The sequence below is a fragment of the Varroa destructor genome, unplaced genomic scaffold (assembly GCF_002443255.2).
Source record: "Varroa destructor unplaced genomic scaffold, Vdes_3.0 BEIS01000001.1, whole genome shotgun sequence".
Taxonomy (NCBI): domain Eukaryota; kingdom Metazoa; phylum Arthropoda; class Arachnida; order Mesostigmata; family Varroidae; genus Varroa; species Varroa destructor.
The window spans coordinates 6,874,182-6,891,730 of record NW_019211454.1 but is presented as its reverse complement, the minus strand read 5'-3'; the positions used below and the strand labels follow the sequence as shown (position 1 = coordinate 6,891,730).

Here is a 17,549-nt window from a genome sequence, read left to right as displayed (position 1 = left end):
AAAAACCTTTCTATTTCATTTATTTATGTGTTATACTAAATACGTATTTATTTAATTTTACTGTATTCTATAGATTCCAATTCTATTTAAAGTCAAAAATAGCTTTTGGGCTCCTGAATCTAAGTCGTATTGAGGACATTTCAATGTACCTTTGGCTTCTGATTTTTCAGGAGGTACATGAAAACTGGGAATAACGCAGACCGTTAACAAAGACACTTATTCGTGTAAAAAAATAAGTTTATAGTATTCGATGAAGTCACGCGTCAAAAACATTGGATAACAACCGGTCTTCACTTCGAAAACTATACGCTATTTTTCGTTGTGGTTGCTACATCGTTTCAGCTTTAATGCCAAGAACGGCGGCTAACCGCATGCCCGCCACCACAAGCAGCCCGAAAACGTTTATTCGAATTTGAGTATATATAAATATATATGTCTTAGCGTAAAATAGGTGAGGATGGCTTTCTTCTAAGCATGCTTGCGTGAATTTCTGTTTGCGGAATGGGTCCGTATATGATTATTGTGCCTCGATAAGATAGATTTGCGACTGACCAATTCACTAGACGGCTTTGGTCTAGCGCAATTAAACGTTCCGGATGGCTCTGGGTTGGCCAAATCCGCCCGTTTATCCAACATAGTTGGGCATGCTAACTGCTGGTCGCACCCTCTGTGCTCCAAATGACGGCAGGTATTAGACTCCTGCTCTGTTTAAACTGTTTATTTACTTTTTTTTTAAAAAAAGCCTGTAGACAGGTTTTTTTCTGCGCTGGCCGCAGAAGTAATACGAGAGAGCAGCTCAAGTGATATGAGGGACAGCATTATAGCAGGGGGGCGCCAAGGGTAACTAAATGGACCCAGTAAAATGTACTTGCCTATGCTACAGCAATAAACCAAAAGGAGCGGGTAGCGACAAATGACAAATAACGAGACTGGCCTACAACCTGCACCTTGCGTTCATCGCCCTGCAGTGGGCCGTCTGTAGCTTATCCAGTACATTGCAGTTCCTATCAGCAGCATAGCTGCGCAGGTTACAGTAGATATTGCGACAGAATGTATACCACAACAACTAACCCTTAAAACCTAAGCATATACCGCTGCTATCGCCGCCAGCCTTATGTTTTAGGTAGGATCTCTCGTTTTACGGCAAATGGCGGTTCAAGCAAAAAGTTTGTCGTTAAACGGGAAAGAATAGGCTGATCTAAGAGAGAACCATCAATTCAAGCAAAGCAATAGTATTGGTGGTGTATGAGAACTCAGGTAAAACCCTTATTTTTCTTTGCGCCTATGCAACTTCGCTACGTTTGTGACCGCCGCCACTGGTACCGCTATCTAGATGATGAGCCGTTTGTTTCTTATGGTACAAACACGTTCATGCGCTTAGGAAAGGACAAGAGCTGATCAAGGGGGAAAAATAAAGTTAACGAAAGCTTAAATCCTCACGGGAGCGTCAGGTAGCCGTCAAGCGGCCAGGCGTAGATGATGGACCCAGTTTAAGGACGATGTCCGAGGTTCATTGCACTATTGGCCGACCACTGGATTAAAGGTAATCAGCAAGAGATTAAATATGCCTGCCGAATGGGGATGATGAGATCGCCTGCCGCACCCACTAAGCTAGAAACATCTCAATAGAGGTTAATAACACGTACCTCTTACTGACGCATATGCTGGCGCAAGCATTTATATAAATGATGTATATCAGACAATAACGCATGTGCCTGCGGCGCGTTCAAGCATCATGACAACTATATATATGTTCGTCCTTAGAAATTTTTTTCTGAATACGGCAACGACCCGTGCAAACACATGACCGATTGTGAAATAAGCGCTATTGTAAGGTTCGTTTTACATAACTAAACATCTACAAAGTAGTGCGAGTAATACAACCACTAATACCACTGCAGATATTAGCAGTCTGTGCCGAAATAGGAGAGGCCTACAGAGAACCCATGCAGAAGGAGAAGGGCACAAAAGGGAATAAGAACCCCGTGAAACTGCGGCTCACCGATAAATTCAAGGGTATAATCAGCCCGGATGAATTTGGAATGGTCCTTTAAAAACGGAACCTGCAAAGTTACATCGCACTCTTCGACATCCGGGTATAACGGACTGACGCCTTCTTAATCTGCCAAGATGCCTTTTTTCGTGCCAACAACGGTGAAGTCGAAAGCGGCGGGATGAAAACCTGAACCGGGTCGCTCAAGTCCCGGTCAATGAAGCCAGAGCCACTCGTGTGTAAAGTATGGTTTAATGGGGGCGAGCGACGAGCCCCGTCTCGATTGCAACGGCGGCACCGCCGACGCAAACATTGGTAACATAAGCAGGGAAAAAGACATTCAGAATCTCTAGCGAGAAACCAACACTATAGCTTTCCTCCAGCTGCGCTCTCTATAAAAACGTGTTACTTAGGGTACATTCAGGAGCCAACAAGCAGATCGAGCTTCATTGAATTAAATAACTCTGTACCCATATTATGCTAATATCTGTTCCCTTTCTTCTACTATACAACTCGTTTTCAGCGGTCAGCAAACCCGTCTAGCAGCAGCCTTATGGATAACTGCGACATAGCGGACCTATGACAGGCCTGGGCTAGTTTGTGCGCCTGAGGCAGAAGACCGAAGCGATTGGAAGATTTTCATGGCGGCAGCAGCCTGCGAGCTACTGTTGAAACTAATTCGTTCGCATATTTGCCGCAAAGTGCCACTCTAGGCCGTAGCGCAGGTCGTTGGGCGCCGGTGGGCCGCGCTGCAGAAAGGCGCCATTCCCTAGCGGCCATGCTATGCTATCCAGGCCCAATGCTTTACTCTCCGTCGCTCCCTTGCTCTCATACACACCCTCAATGGTGTGCATGAGAGCAAGAGGGAGTGAGATTAAAGTGAGATTAAAGTGAGATTTCTAGTCATACATATTCAGATGAAGAAAGTCGACAGCGCGTATGGGCAGCCGGTCTGCGGCCCAGCGTCGGCAGCACGGAGCAAGCGAACAGGCCTGCCGCCGATGTTTAGAACGAATGCTGAGTCATCCCTTCAAACCCTGCGCCCCTTCGCCCCGGCTCATTTCACTATTAAAACGCGCAAGTGATGTGCTACGGCTAGGTAATGTGGTAGTCTTCTCAAAACTAGATCGAGTTAAATGTACTTCAGGTGAACAAGTAATGGAAAGAGTGTACAAGATCCTTGATATAGCGTAAAGGATTAGGTGTGAAGCTGGATGAAACAAGAGAGGCAGGAAGCGAAAAAATTCTGAAAATTAGCAGCACGAGATTAAGAGCAACGCTGGACGTGCTGGAATAAAACAGGGGATCGAGAAAGGTGAAGCATACAGATTCGATCCGAAGTAGAAAAGCTCAGACAGAGCTGGGCATTCTTGGCGTATGACGCGAATGAAGATCACTCTTCAGGAGTAAGACGACGGTGTTGCTTTTGACGAAAAAGTTGGTATAGCTTTAACAGAAGACGCTGAAGCAGCGCCAGAACGAAAAATCTTTGACGGCTGCTGGCAGAGTCAGAAGCCAAAAAGAGAAGGGTAAACATGGCTTCTTTCTGTTCTCCGGCCCAAGTAATTTTCTCTGATCACTTTGCCGGAATCTCTCTATTGAAAAGGTAAAGTCCACGGAGGCAGTAAAAGCAGGTCAAAGCGAATTTAAAATAAAACTCTTGAGGGGGTTGTCCATACGCAAGCGAAGCAAAAAAAATCGGCGGAAGAAGCAATGAAGACTATGAGAGAGCGCTAATAGGCACTATTCATATAACTACTGATATTATAGTCATTTTAAAATTGTTGAGTGGGCAAACCGGCCGCTTAGGCAGCATTGCTTTCTGATATCGCCTGCCACTCTTCTCACGATCGCTCTACAAATTGCTTTTCGTCTGCTAGCCTGCTTCCAGCAGATTACTTCGGTTGAAACCTCGTCAGATCTCGTATTAACGTTAGCAGCCCACACCACAGCCGGGCCCTTTTTTTCTTTTTTTTTTCTTCGTATTATGAGTTTTCCCGCCGAACCCAGCAATTTGAAATAAGCAATTTGCCCAGAAAGAGCTAGTCGCTTGATAGCTCACTACCAAAAAATGTCTGATTTGGCTACAAAGTTTCGAGGTTGACAAAATTCGCTGTCAATTGAATTTAAGAAGTTAATATACTTCATAATCACACATTATTTGTGGTATATGTCAACGGCAATTTGTAAAATTTTTTTTGGCTGAAAATAGAACTGACGGTGATAAGCTGAATTAGGTCTGGTATACACTAAGCGTGTTCTTCTACTTTGTGGGCGATAGGCTGTGGGATTCAAAAGCTAGGACAAATAAGGCTAGCGAAGACGACCGATGAAGGTATTGAGATCCTTTTTTCTTGCCCTTGTTCCCTTGCGTACGGCAAACCTTGATAGGTGAAACAGATGCATATTCCTCGTAGAGAACTAACCGCTATTACACGCATTATGATATTCAGTTACAAATAAAGGTGGGGGACTGAAACTTATATCCGCATAATGACTGCCCGGAAAAAATCGTTTCGTGGACAGCGAAGTTTTCTAGCGACCTCTCGAACCATGAATAAAGCTGACGTTTCTGAAGAAGAAAGTCATCTCAATATAGATTTTTTGCTAAAAAGACTGGTTACAAAAATAGATAACCATATGACAGTTGTAACTGTCTAGAAAAAAATCACATAATATTCTTCATGACTTCCACCGTTTATATCTGCTAGATGCTGGGACGTATGTATTCCATTCTATCACGTTACTTTTTGTCTAAATCTAGCCTCAAGGACACTTGTCACTATACTGGTTTCTGCGCGTAGGCGGCCGAAACAACTACGGGTGACCCAATTGGATGAACCCCGAACGTATGCATGTCTCTGTTTTCTGTTAAAAAAAAAGGCCTATGGTCAGTCTATAGCAAACGTTTAAACTCCTGCGTTTCCTATTTGTGTAGACCCCTGTGTTGGACACACACCTTTTCGTTCCAAGTCCCCAAAAAGTTGTTTGGAACCGACTTTTTCTGTTATGTCCCGGCAGAAGTTCGTAGTAATATTGGAGAAGTGCAAATAATGGTGTGATTAGACCATGACTAAAGCTGGATACGACGAGTGGTTTGTAACGTAGGAGCGACATCTGACCTACGTTGGAACGTCCCCATCTTCTCTGAATAGATGAGAGGGCGATCAATTAGCGCGAAGGCTAATGGCGGAATGAGTTCACAGCGATGGCGGGAGCGGCAGCTGGGACGACATCGACAGGTGCAACAAATGCTACGGTATGTCTGCTGGAACCTTAGTTAGCTTGGCCTGTTTCAGACGTGGTAGCCTCCGCAACGGCTGCAGACCACGGTAACAATAATAAAGGTTCAGTCGAAAGGCAATACAATGACGCTGCCACGGCTGTCTTGGCACCTCGCATCCTAATGAAGAGGTCCTGATTAACTGGCTATTGCGACAAAACTAGAAGCGACAGACGTGACGAGCTCGAGAGACTCGCTAGTTCTCCACACACGAGCGCACTAGCCCCCATCCTTGGACTGTGTTTAAGCAGAAGGCTAGCAGTGGCAACATTCCACGTTATTCCTTTTGCCCCTCAGTGGCCGGACAACCCCAGAACACGGATGGTGAAACTCGTACCACCTTCTCGTTTGCGACTTATAGAGCTAGAACTGTGTCTGCAACTACACGTTTGCGAACAATTACCTGAAGAGAACCGGCAATTCTGATGACCCAAACAAAGTGGCAAAAACAAAAAGTAACGCTTTATTGACGGTTTGTCCCGGCAGGACGGCAAGCTGGTAAAAAAAATTGCGTGGAGTCTATATTAACAGCGTATCTGAAAAGCTTGGAAGATGTGGCCAGAAACAACGGAACGACTGCATCAACGCCGTGCAAATGAATTGCGCATGCTTTCAGAGTGGTGTGGAGAAAGATGCCACAAAATATAAGTATAATTTTCGCTGTTCGATGTAACGTCGGGTTTTTAAGTGTTTAGTGGAGTTGTGAACGAGAGTAGGTATTTATCACCATTAGAATCTATACTCAATCGATAAGCATCTTTTTAGGTTTAGCCAAAGTAGCTAGATGCTTTTCATGGTTTCGTCTTTTTTTAAAGATAGTTTGCTCCGGCCAGTTTACCACAATGCCCCGTTTCCTAAACTAAGTGCTGTTGAGGCTTATATAATACGTACAGTCCGAGCTACTCGACGATTTTAATGTTAGGGGTTTCGGAAGATACGGAAACAGAGGGAAATGTATATGAATGCCGCCAGGTACCTTTGGCTCTTTCTCTTCCTTAGTGGCTGCTATCTTGTGCACGCGTATGCTGTGTGTGTTGAAAGAATTCCAGAGCAAGACGGGAAGGGTCCGACGATTATTTGTGTAGATCGCCTGGTGACTGTAAGAAAAGAGCTTCGAAAAAAGCTGCCGAGACTTTGAGCGTCTTTGGACGAGCACACTCCGTTACCCGGGTATTAGCGGCCAACAGATTTGTTCACCGGTGATAAGAAGGTAATCACGAGTAGAAGAAAAAGGTATCTCGCCTTTGAAACACACTACGCCATTGTAGGTTGGAGGCTAGCAATGAATTCAAGCAAACGTAAAAGGCCCCTTGGACCCGCACGTTTTCTATTCGTTGCTCCAGTGGCTTTATAGGTCCATATACACGCGTAAATACGCATACGCAAGCACATACGTTCTACCAGTTTAATGAATATATACTTCCTCCATAGAGGCACCTTCGGATTTAGTATCTAGAAGTTCATTGTTCATAAGTGACTAAACTCGGCCTAGCAAGCGGTAGCTGCTAATGATAGCAACAGATGATAGGCATACGGCCAATGGTAGTTTAGTTATAGCAGTATAGCACTGAGCGCTGACCATCTACGCGAAGGAGCCCTAACACCAGGGCAAGTCCGAGTAGCCAAGCTTAACCCAGCCCAGACCCAACCGTCGACGGGAGAGAATATTTAGTTTTTCTGGTTCCTAAGGCAGTCAATGACTTTCCCGTAGCGCGGGATTCATACGAACTCAAGTAACATGAAGACCGAGAAAGATGTGGCCAAGCAACGGGATTACTCGCGGTTCTGTCTAACAGTAGCGTCCAGAGAATACAGGTCCTACGTGTTCGCATAGCTGTCTAATATCTTAGCTGAAGGAGTCGGTAAGGGAGGGACTGTGGATATGCCATCGGACTGAGACAAGAATTAGTAGCCAGGAGACGGGAGCTTGCCCATCTGATCTAATTGGCTGGCCTAGGCTTTTATAGGTAGTGGTATTAGCACTAAGTAGAGAGGGATAAAGCGAGAGACCTTGGACGAAGAATTGCGTTAGGGCCGATATAGTGAGATGAAAATCGAGCATATCTATGTATATATTATGTATGGCCAGGTTCCTTAAACTGAATTCGCCAGCAATCATGCTAGCTGGAGTGCAACGCCTAGTGACTGCTGTGTGCATATGTCTATGTCACAACAGTGAAGTTCCCCGTAGCCTTGACCCGTTTTCGACATAGGTGAATGACTAAGCTGAGGTCGTTTCACATTTTGCACAGCACTCGAGTAGTGCCACGCAACATTCGCCAGTTGTATTCCTTGTGCCACTCGCGCTTTCTCAGCTATTATTCGTGCCTGGTTCTCTTTAGCTGCTGCTGCCCACCGGCGTAAACTAATCAACCAGCGACGGCCAATAACAGTGTTTCCAAATAACTTCTCATCGAGACGAATTATTTACGTAAGCTCCGTAAGCGTTGTAAGAGGCAGAAATAGAAAGCGGCGTTTTCTAGCCTGGAAGAAGCCGACACCCTACGGCTGAATCGCGGAGACCTGTCCCAAACGCGGATCTACTTGGGTTCTTTGTACCTTTTTTCGCCCCCCATTGATTCCCACTCAGAAAAACCTGTATAAGCCGAGAGTGAGTATGCGGCGTAGCCTTTATACAGTTATTCCATACGATACATGGCGTTTGTGCACTGTTGCGGCGATCTTAGTATTCCAGGCAATGCCCACTAGCAGAGCTCGACGACACCCTAAATTGTCCACAGTTGTACGCTATTCGGATTCGCGTTTGATTGAAAACATTGGTTTGCCAACTAGGGCCCAAGTCGGTTCTGCTTGGTAGGGCCACCTCACATAGCGGTAGATCTGGCTGTTCGTTTGCCGCTAATCTCCCGTCTTCGCTTTTATTTTCGCTGGATGTTTTGTCGTCGCAAGCTTGTTGCACTTTTCCAGCCTCTGGGTGCTTCTACCCTTTTGATTGTCACAGTCGATCACGGCACGTGGGTAGCGACAGAACCAGTCAAAGTCACCTAAAAGGATAGCAAGCACAAGGCACAAGCGAAACTTCCCGGTTTTGCCTTGTGTGTTATTCTGGCCGTATAGAGGTGCCGATACCGCAGTATAGATAAACGGAGTAAGAATTTGGGCCAACGCAGAGGAGGCATTATTCCGCGGTAGTTCCGAGATGTTTAAGACGCAATATATTATACGAGAGAGCAATAGAATAGACATGAACGAAATGTCAAAAGTCAGAGGTTTACCGGGCGTAGCGATGAACGTTTATCTTTAGTCCAGAGTTGTACTTTTCAGCTGTATGCTATAAGGAAGAGTGCAGGTTGCACATCGTACGTGCATACACAGACAACAGTAAGTAGTATCTACTACGATGTTCTAGAGGTATTCGTGTAGATAGTAAAGTAGAAAACGTTGTATCAAGGTGATCTTTTGACTAAGCACTCACAATTCGCTACGGTTCTATAAAAACATGAATCCGAAAACAATATCTATTTGAAATAGATGTCAAAATTGTCTTTAGGTGACTAAAATATATGTCCTCCACAGAGCCAGTTCCAACATTTGTTTACACATAGGAGGATATACAGATACAAAAATATGTGGTGCAATTATATGGACCAGTCTCTTTTTTGCTTAGCAAAGTAATCAACAAAAACAATAATGGAAAAGAAGCAAGATTTCGGAATGATATCGCGACTATATAACAAACGAAACTTCAATACAGTACGCTTGTTCCTCACAAAAGTCATGAAGGATCGAAGGGTAGATAATGAAATATGGCCACAAAGGTATAGCGTAGGGGGACTTTATTAGATCGAGTTTGCAGGAACAGTTGGCTTTTAATAGATTGAGTAAATACAGGAAATCGATCAAAACGTGTGTAATTACATGAAAACAACAGTCGGGGTTACCATCCTTGCCCAGAATCGTGAAACTTAGTTTTCTGAGAGAGAGAGAGAGAGAGAGAGAGAGAGAGATATACGTCATTTTTCGTTGACAATTTAGTAATTCTTAGACCATTTAGTTTTTGATAACTTGATCATGGCCAGAAACGCACTACGTTGTACCCTCAAAGATCGAATGGCCCATGTTATCCTTGCTTCACCAGGCTTTTCGTCGTATTGAAGCGCTGAATTGTTATTTAGATTATAAGAAATGCATTTTTTTTGTATTCTAGCTCTTTAATTACTAATTAATATGAATATTGTTTCGTCGTTCCTAGCACACTTGTTATATGGCACACTAGCTAAAGAAATACAATCTTTCTTCTCTTGCGAGACATCTTTCAACATGTCGCACGGCGTAACCATGAATGAATATTAGGTAGGACATTTTGTTGTTTATATTTTATATATATATATATATATATATATATATATATATATATATATTTTTTTTTTACATTTATATGTATACAATGTTTATGTTGATTACATTTTTCCTGGAATTGTGCTAAATATTATATTTAAAAATACATTATTCTATATAGTGAGCCTGTTCTTTATGTGCTATTCCCTAGAACGAATTTATTTCAAGCAGCGAGTTTTAAAAATTCCTTTACATTCGCTGAAAATCCTCGCTAGTCGTTAAAAATATATAAAGTGTATAATTTTGCGATGATGTTGTGTACATTTTGTAGGAAAATCAGTATTATATGTCGAATTTAGATCGTCTAAGTTTGCACCAATTTTATAAACACGGCTGATAAGCTTATAAGACACATATCAATATTTCTAACAGATTTTATAGTGAATCCGCGTATTTTATATCATTGACTTTATAGTATTTGTTATAAAGGGTGCGTTTAAATTAAGGAGCTTTAATTTAGATGTAATTAAACAAATACGCCGCCATGCCTCGAGGTTCTACAGGCAGATGAGTAACTTTTTCAGTAAAAACCTTATAGTTCTCGAATGTGGAAATGTTAACTTAACGTTATTTTATTAGAATTTGTAGGTTTACTAATTTCGTCCTGCAGGTAACTGCTTGATCATGCCTTATAATGCGTTGTTACGTAATTTAATTAAGAATATAGAATGTATATACAGTAATTACCTACTTTAGCACGATGGCAACTTTTTCTCTGTTGCTACCTATAGTAGTCGAGGGTACACACCTACTCGATGCTAAACGACAGCCTCATCATTCACACCTTTGATATTCCGTGCCTATGTATATCCTATGTACTTCCGGGACTTCAGCAAGTGGCCTATTAAAATCTATATTAGACAATTCAGGATGTTTACACACATGATTAATTTAATGAATTAATTAAAATTCTTCTACGACTACGTAGCCGTAAAAACACGCCAAATGGCCAACTGGTTTTCTGCACTTTAACGGGCCATTACGAAAAACACACGAAGCCAAGTTTCGTTTCGTCAGTTATTCGAACAGCAGTTTAGCGTGCCTCGTTTAGCCTTCGAAAGCTACAATTCAGGAAGTTCAAAGTTTATTTCCAGTGATGGAGTAACGTGGCCCCTGCACCTCATTTCACCACAATCTTCATCGAGGCGGTATCATCGAGTTTCGTCATACCCGGATCTCCCGTCAGTGTCGATTCGCCGTCCTAAGACCTCCCTCTTTTCGCCGCTCGACCTTCGTAAGTTCCTGAAGTAAATTTGGAGTCGAATGGCCAAATATAACCTGCGACTCGAGACTCAACGAATGGAATACTCGTGAGCCGAAAAAATACAAAGAGGGAACGCGCCATCGCCGTAATTGCAGTTACTTATCTCGCCGTCATCGTCTGTTCGATCTCCAGCAGCAACCGGCGGCCGGAGCGGTTTTGTAGCTGCTAGTTACTGCTACTGCACCCCGCTGAGAGGCAGATGAATATTTCAGACGTTCAGTATGCTGCCGCTAATGGCACTACTACGAACTGCCGACCTAGCTGAAAATGAGCGTGAATGATACATCCCGTTTGTCTCAGCTGCTACTATGACCACCACCGCTGCCGGTAGATATATTACCATGCTCACGATAGCACCGCACGTCTATTCAAAGTAGCAGATCTGGTCAAACTACGAAAGCTGGCACAAAGCCGCTGAAGGCAAACATTTTACCCGTGAAACGTCAGCGCAATGTTCCAGTGAAAAACCAGCCCGTAACACAAATACGTTTAAGATCCAGCCAAAGATAGGCGTACATATTCAAACATTTCTCGATTGCGTACAGGTCGACATGTGTCTTGGCGCACATGTAGGATCATGTGGTATATATGCGCTCATATTCCCCCACGTGTTTTCTAGCTTCTCCGACAGTATAGCAACATTGTACGAAGCGCTACTCGAGTCTCACTTTGTTTCTATACGTCCGAACAATCGTATTATAACAAATGATGACTGCAGACTACTCCGAACTTCTCGCTGTAGATGCAAATAGCAAAAAAGCGGAGACACATCCTGACTGCATATCTATTTCTCTCTACCAATCGAAATTCCCGGACAATGAGGATAAGGACATAGTAGCCAAGAAAAAAGCGAAATGGCAGCAGAATGGCTCGAGATAGGGGCAAACAGAGTAGACGCAAAGAAGATGACGCCGGTAAGATGAGCCACAACTGGTCCAGCGTTCCAATAAAATTAGTTGTTGCCCCACGTCTCGCTAACGAACATTTGATTCTTACCTGCCTTTGTTTCTAGGCATTGTCCACAACTTTCACCAATTTACTCTTCTTTCCTTTCCTTCTTCCTTTATCTTTGGCGGCTTTTCCAATCTCTCAATAGTAGGCACAGCACGCGGCGGCAAATGATATTCGCCGTGGTAGCGCGGCACCATGCAGTGATGAAGCGACTGAAAATGCGGCAACAGACAGCCGGCTCCGCGCAATGCATCAGCTAGGACAACACATTGAGGAGTTGGCAAGGGATTGTTTCTTTGCAACGTTAAGCCGTTCTACGTGCCTGGCGCCACGTCCAACCATCATGTCAGGCCTATACGCCAATTAGATGGCGGTGGTTTAAGCTAGCATATATCTGGGTAACGGCCACAATAAGCGATACAAGCGTGGACAGCTGTTGCATTGCTGATCTTGTAGCTGTGACGCTGTTGTCATCGCCATTTGACCCTAAGCTGGCAGTATCTTGAACAAGATAGCTTAATTCATAAACGAGCCATCAAGGGCATCCGAGACTGGCTGCGTCTACGGAATGTCCAGCTCCAGCCTGTTCCTCCTAACCTCTTACCTACTTCTTTACAGAAGCTAGCCGCCTGTCTTTTAAACCAACCCCCGGACATTAAAGCGAAAATTACAGGTTTTACGGTACATAAAAACAAAGCAAAGAAAAAATGTTATTTGCTTGACGGCTTTGCTTGACAGGTCGGTCCCAGGTGCAGCTCTTTCAATTCAGTGATGTGTTCCGCGTACGTTCCTAAGCCACGTATAGCACCACAGGCAGCTGTAGTGGCGGTAACAGTAACAGGGGCAGCAGCGTTTGCAGGCGTTTTCATAGCTCCGGTCTATCTAATTAGTCTAATATTTATGACTCATTCCTCGTAACTGTCCAGGTCCCAGCCCTATTCCGCCATCGTAATCCATACTCCCCATTGGGAACATACGCATAAAGGCATCGCTTCTACTGGAATTCCAAATGCTCACCATGGCATAGAGGTCGCAGTGAGTCGACAAACAAGCCAGCAAACCCCTGCGAGCCTATGCAGTTATCTTCTGTCCCATCATAACAAGACATGCAAAACAGTGGAACAGTGTTTTGGGATTGTATGCCGGCCGGACGCTCTGGCGCTCAGCTAGTTGGACTGCCAGATACTCTAGCGCGAAAAGCTATCGTAGCACGAATTGTCGGTAATACATTTGTTGCCATATGCAGCCACCGTCGCAGCCGGTGTTGTTGCACGGTTGAAACAACTTAGCACTTGTGCTTATTGCCATGCCATATTGTTGTTCTTCTATGCCAGGGGCAGACAAGAAGTCAGGCGAAGAGCAATCATGGCGATTGCCCGTGGCTTCCTTTTTGCGCTCGCCTGACGGCATATCATCGGCGTCCTACTACTTATACCAGAGCGTTTCCCTTAGAAGAAACCCAAAAGGGTTTCCAATAGGCGTAGTTCACGTTTGAACAGCAACTCCGTTTGGGGGGGGGGGGGGGATATTTACTTTGCCGTACGTAAATGGCCACTATTCGAACCCACTCTAAAGACTCACACCAGTAAAACAAGTAGCCGAACGGATACGAGAATCTTACTGGGAGCCATGCGCGTCATGAAAATGGCTGCTGTAGAACGAAGTCTGGCATCTGGTCTGTCGGCCCCTGGCCGTCTCTACGTTCTTGTTGGCTATCGTGAGACGAGAATATAAGCACGGTTTGAAACTAAACTGATAATGCTATGTCGAATTAGGCTTCGGAGTGGAAATGGGAAAATGCTGCTCTAGTGGGCTGAACACAACCACTGGACATTAACATGCCAACTGACAGCTACAGAAAATAGAACACACTTAAACAGACGTGGTAAATGAATGGCTTGCAGCTTGCACGAAAAGGTGGTAAGGCAAGATGCGCCAGTGTCTAGGACAGTGTATTTGGATAAAGCCTGCTGTGTAAAAAATCGTCTCCACATTTCTCCATCTCTCCGCCTATTTTTTAACCCCCCCCCCCTCCCCGCACTTGCCAGTCCTTTCACACTTTCCACTTTTTTCCCTATAGGCCACAAGCGTTGAGAACCTCGCGCATACTCTGGCGTAACAGAAATCATTGGCCTTCTACGCATTGCATCAGTTGAGACACAGCGAAGCCACCTGCACCATTGCCGCCGTATACACTTTGCTTCTGTCACGATATCGTTGGCTGCGACTGGAGATCTGGTGTGTGCTTCCAGGCCTTTCTCGCTTCATTCTTCTTCGTTTTCAGCCTATTATGCTTTGTGCATCCGATCGATGCGGCTCAGCGGGAGTGACAGGCATTCGCCGAAATCGCGCAGTCGTTTGACCATCTACTTTTCGTATATATAATGTTCTGCTACTGCCACTGCTTACCAGTGCCCCTGCAGTGAATACTTTATACTGCCATGTTGGTGGCCGGAACCGCATGGCGTGTTGCAGTCCACTGGCTGTTCTTTCTTTCCTTTTTTTTTTCTCTGTAGTAAATAGCGCACAAGCACACGCAGAAGCAGATGGAAACCGGTGGTGAATCGGCTGTGTGATATGGCGTCCGGTTTCTCATGGCAACCCAACTGTGGACTGATGGGTCACTTTCTATAGACATGGCAAAATCTCGCAAACGGCCTTGCAGCGACGGTCAGGATGGATGTTCGCGAGGTCTACGTAGACTGTGATAGCCCTGCAGGCTAGAAGAGCCAGTCGGGCTCAGTTTGGCTAGAACGGCGGAGATTGTCCCGTCTACCCCGGTTGCCCCAGACAAACGGCAGCAGCATGCGGCACCTCGCTACAAGCTGTTGTTGCCCGACAACAATTGCAATCCATTTCTGTGAAGGATTAGGGGACCATAGTTGTACCATCAGGAAAAGACATGAGGGTAGGTATAGCTAAGGCTTTACAGAGTAGTCACCGTGGTGCCTGAAACTAGCACCATTGAGGTTTACCTTCCTATGCTTAACAGCGTAGGACGACCAGTTTAAGGTTGCGTGCAAGCACGGTGCATAGAGGTATATCCAAAGAAGTATATAGGCGTGTCTGTCCCGTTCAGGTTAGTGTTGCGACGAGACAATTAGACAGAGAAAGAAAGATATAGAGAAAGATAAAGGCGGAAGGGTAGATATAGGGAACGACGTTCAAGAACGGGTGACAAGCCCGAGAAAGATAGATAGCACTGCACTACTCTTATTGATTAATTCACTATTGAAAAAATTGGATATCTATAATTAAGCCTAAAAAGCGGCACCAAGCTAGGATTTAAAGCTTAGAGCTGCTGCAGGCTGAAACCCGAAGGCTCAGAATCGCAACAGCCGCGGCAGAAAAAAGCTGGATAATTTATAACTGATCTCATAGGCAAAAAACATCATACCTTCAACAAACGTCCCCGGGAACTTCATGTTTAATCGTCACCGGTCTTCCTCCCAACAACTACTACTGATATTTACCCTTCTGCCGTTACTAGTACGCAGATAATTAAGTCTGTGTTAAATAATAATATACGGAGTCAGCCAGAAGCGAATATAAATTTCAAAGATATGTGACGTAGCGCCGATTTTGCATGAAATGAAGCGATATTCTCCAAAATCGTTTTCAAGCATGGACAAATTCGAATCCAGCTACCCCGTTTGTGGGCTTACGCAGGTTATCTTACGGTATGTTCGCGATCACAATAGAGAGGCCAGGCCTGTTCAGCCAGAAGCCCGCGATCTAACCAATGCATGAGGATATTTCCCAATGGGAGGTTGAACTACCCCCGTACTCTGTGGAGTTGCTCCCGTGCTTTGTTAATTGATAAATTTCAAGCTGCAAGGGGTTTGTTTGTTGGTCTAGACAACAGCGTTTTAATAATCCAGATGCGTACGCTTGCGCAAACAAATAAAGCTACCATTTTCTATCCCCACATTCTCATGTTACCGATTTGTTAGAAGAGCAAAGTAATACCACTCATTGCCCCATCTGACCACTTATATATAGACTATATTATTTGCAAGATATAAATATATATTGTTGAAGCTATATATGTAAACTTCGGTAAAGCGAATATAGAAAATAACTTTCTTTATTTAGACAAATTCTATCATAGAAGAGCTATGATGGTTTAGAACAAAATCTCTGAAATGTTCACTTTAGAAACCATCGTATTTCTTTTTTCAAAACTATTTTCATTAATAAGTGAAGCCTTTTGCCCAAGGATTGCTTAAATGTTTCCTGCCTCATTGAGCTGCCGAACTCCATTCACAGTTCCCCCTAAGTATCTCACTCTGTGACGCCTATTCTCACAGTTGAAAGTTAGGTAACAAGCAAAGGCGTCGAATAATTAAGCTCTGAGAATCTTTTCAAGCCAATTCTGTATCAAATTGCCAGTCCCATTTAATTATCGTCTTATTTTCAGGGACTGATGAGGAGTAGCACGATACAATTATGCGCGTCGCTTTCCATCGTTGTGATCGGATAGTAGACTCACTATAAAGGATTACAATGCTGGACAGACAAAGATAATCAGGAAAGATATACGCTTGTACATGAACGCTATTTAATAGTGTCAGATTGGTCTTAAGTGGAATATGCATATAAGGAACCATATAATTTAGCTGCTTGTCCTACCTCACGGAACAGCTGCTGGTAGGAACTCTCTGTGCATGTACTGCAAAGAAGCTTCTCCGCTTTCCTAAGTGAACGCTTTAGACATTTCTAGCTTCAACAGATAAACCTGTGAATCAAGAACGTAACCACTGTTTCTAGTCGCTAACCTCTCCTGTGAATAACCAGAAAGCGTCCCTATTAACGAGGATCCGTTGCGTACACTGGCCGACTACGTAGATTGTATGGCGTTCGGTGGCCAGGCATAGAGATTGCTCATAAATCAATGCAATATAGGTAGGTGACGTACAATCTGGACTACGGCGTCATGCAACCTATAGAACGTAGCTGGTTTCTGCGTGGCGTCTGTGGGAACAGACAGAACTGCCTACCTTCTGCCAGCCCAACTTTGGCCCTTTGAATCCTTAATTAATCTGCACAACTCGTCGTGAACGTGTGTATGCCTAGCAGAAGTCTGAACCATAAACCTTTATGTACAATAGATTCAGTAGGTCGCACATGGTATGAAACACATCTTAACCCGTAGGTTTGGTCGTCATGAATGTTTCGTCATTGAATCCTGCGTAAACAATTGCTCTAATATCAATCAGGCTGCCAGTCCTGGCATTATTACTGTAGTGGTGCTCTGTCGATTGACCCACGACTTCAGATTCACGTTAGAAATTGCTGTTTGCAATCTCCTTCTACGAAAAAGATTAATCATTACTTTGGCATCTGCTATCGCACAACAACTCGCTGTCAGGAAATGGTTATGATGCGTAAGGTATCTTCGACTGCCCAAGTAAGCTGTGCTACCTTTAAGTGCGCCTTACTTTTCAAACTCTTCCAGCTAAACGGCGGATCCTGAACACGCGTTTCGACTCTTAAATCTGGTTCGACTGACCTAGTCGAGCACTACTTTAGATGGCTTTTTGCAACGCGAAAATACTGTGTCGTACGCCCGGTTTCACACCCTCACTATATGTTCCTAAGTTTACTAGGCAAACGCCGTTAGCAGTGCACCATCGTATGGAGACGAGTCGCGCAGATGGATTGCATCAACGCAACCCTAAAATGTTGCTGACCAGTCT

The 17,549-nt window shown here is 44.2% G+C and overlaps 1 protein-coding gene across 5 annotated transcripts in view; it reads right to left on the bottom strand.

Annotated features, from left to right (window-relative positions):
* The window catches only part of LOC111242808 (uncharacterized), a 403,678-nt gene that overhangs the window by 4,489 nt on the left and 381,640 nt on the right, over nucleotides 1–17,549 (bottom strand). Inside the window, exon 5 of one of the 5 annotated variants that reach the window (XM_086975436.1) lies at nucleotides 9,057–17,547. The exons of 3 other annotated variants lie outside the window; for them this stretch is intronic. The gene's annotated coding sequence lies outside the window, so the exon portion shown is untranslated. Of the gene's footprint in view, nucleotides 1–9,056; nucleotides 17,548–17,549 lie in introns of those variants that run through there. One more of the 5 variants, XM_086975439.1, reaches the window with a different exon arrangement.